Below are 2,441 nucleotides of genomic sequence, written 5' to 3'. Positions count from 1 at the left end.
ACTCAGGGAGGTTCCACGGAGTCAGCACAGTAACTGTACACAGGATTTTCTTTCCGGGGCATAGATGACTTTGGAAAGAGACTTGTGTGACAGTTAAGCAAGGGCTTGTCTCCCTCCTGGAAATGGGATTAGGGACATTCAGGGGAGACCCTCTCAAGGTTAAGGAAACAACAGCAATGGGCAGGGCAGTGTTCCTGTCAGAATTCTCAGAGAGAAGCTGCCCTCCCCTGGGAGCTTGTAGCAGGGACACCTGAGTGCCCCTTGTGTCCACTACTGTCTCCTCCCCTCTGTTCCTGGCAACTACTGCTCTGCTGTCATAGTAGAGATTAGTGCAGATTTCTTAAACTTCTGCCTGTCCCTTCATCATTCTCAATTTTCTTCCCTCCATATATTTACTTTGAGTCTCAGACACAAAACTGGATCAGTAAGTTTAGTTGTTTTCCAGTTGGGACAAGTAAGGTCAATGCAATAATTCCTGTGAAAGTTTTTGTATGGACACATAGTTCTTTTAAACATCTTGAACTGAAATGACTGGCCATGTACTGTAATAGGTATGTGCTTAACAACGATGTGAACACATTGTTTTATAGAGCGGCTGCATCGCTTCCGCCCCTCCCGAGAGTGTAGGACAGCTCCTCTACCACCACTTGGTGCGTTTGGCTTTTTTGATAAGTGTATAATAATCATATCTCATTGTCTAATTTGCATTTACCTAATTGTCACCTCATTGGAAAAAGCATTGTGGGAGAGGCACAGACTGGGTGGAGAAAGATGTGTGACTTATTTTTATTTACTTATTTATTTAGACAACCTGCTCCATTCTCTGGCTGCTGAAGACTTGAAAAGAATGGTTCAGCAGCCTCCTCCCTAATCCCTCCAGCTGAAAGAGGATTTGCACACAGCTGAAGAAAGCAGGAAAGCGTGGAGCCATAGTTCCATTCCAGAGAGAAGTCACCCCTTCTTGCAGCCTTCAGGACTGTGGCTCAGAGCTACAGCTCCAAGCCCTGATAGAAAAGAAACACAGAACTGCAACCAGAGGACAAACTAGCAGAAAGGTGAAATCTGCCAGGGGAAGGAGAGCTACTTCTAGGGTTTTCTGTTTTTGTTTTTGAGACTATTCCTCACTATGTAGCTCAAGGTCTCAAACTTGTGCCAGTCCTCAGGCCTCTTGCTGAGAACTACTTCTGAAGGCTAAGACAGGTAACTCAGACACAGGTGCATAATGAGGGCATTCTGGGACTAAAATACAAAACCAAAGATGTGATTTGCAAATTTTTAGACTCATTCATGAATTATGGGAAGCAAAATAATAACATACCAAATTACACATAAAGATGGCATAAAAAGACATCAGCTTCCAAGGGCATTATTCCAGGACTACAGAGCTGCTTAACACTAAAAAGCGGGTCAATAAGAGCTTTCTGCTTTAACAGAACAAGAAAAATACCAGACACCTTAGAGGCTCAGGATGCTTACCAAGGGGGGACCTGGCCTCCTGACCCCTTGAGAACTTCTCAGCCTGGTGCATTGTGTCTACAATGAGAACAATGCTAGAAGAAGAGTCACCAAGTTCTCCATAGAAAAATGTCACAAATAATTAAATGAAAGGATCCTAGTTTTCTCCTCGGTGGCCATCCAAGACCAACTGATGCTTGCCTAAGGCTCCCTAGCCCAGCCTGACTGCATGGCATGATGGAAAGCAGGGCAGAAACTATTGAGAAAATTTCCCAGCAGGATGCTGAGCGAGGGAAGTACAAGGATCAAATCAAGAAGATGAGAGAGGATCCTGCAAAGAATGTGGCCAAGCAGAAAGCCTGGCGAGTTTTAAAACAAATGCAGCTGGCTGAACAGCAGTGCAGACAAGCTTGCCCAACAGTCCCGTAACATGGAACAAGCCAACTGTACCACCCCGTCATTGGAGGACACCAAGACCATGGCGGATGCTGTGAAACAGGGAGTAAAGTAAATGAAGGAACCATATAAGGAAGTGAAAATTGACCAGATTGAGGAATTACAGGACCCATTAAAGGACAGGATGGAAGACACAAATGGAATTCAAGAAGTTCCAAGCCCCTGTTAAGGCACCCTAGAACTAGAGGAAGCTGACCTGTAAGCAGAGTTGGGTGCCCTGGTGATGGGCTTCTTGGACGAGGCAGTGTCTGCACCTGCAATACCAGGACGTGTCCTCGCAGATGCTAAAGACAAGGATGGAGTCCTGGTGGATGGATGCAGGCTGGCACAGATCTCTGCTCCACGGACTCGCGCCATTCAAGTACATCATGTAAAATAAACACATTCTGGGACTAGGAAGTAATTCCAAGTTTGAAACAAATTTTGGGTTCTTTCCTTTCTTTGAAGGAAAGGTTAATTATATAGTTTTTTTTTTGTGGGTTTTTTAAAAATTTATTTATTTTATTTATTTATTTGTGTGTGTGTGTGTG

At 44.3% G+C, this 2,441-nt stretch overlaps 1 pseudogene; it reads left to right on the top strand.

The window, feature by feature from the left end:
- The first annotated feature begins 1,692 nt into the window (after positions 1-1,692).
- On the top strand, positions 1,693-2,290 carry LOC101575293 (annotated as a pseudogene).
- Positions 2,291-2,441: the final 151 nt, after the last annotated feature.

The sequence above is a fragment of the Octodon degus genome, unplaced genomic scaffold, assembly GCF_000260255.1.
Source record: "Octodon degus isolate 3935 unplaced genomic scaffold, OctDeg1.0 scaffold00039, whole genome shotgun sequence".
NCBI classification, from domain to species: Eukaryota; Metazoa; Chordata; class Mammalia; order Rodentia; family Octodontidae; genus Octodon; species Octodon degus.
The sequence above is the reverse complement of the archived record's forward strand: the minus strand, read 5'-3'. Positions and strand labels throughout refer to the sequence as shown.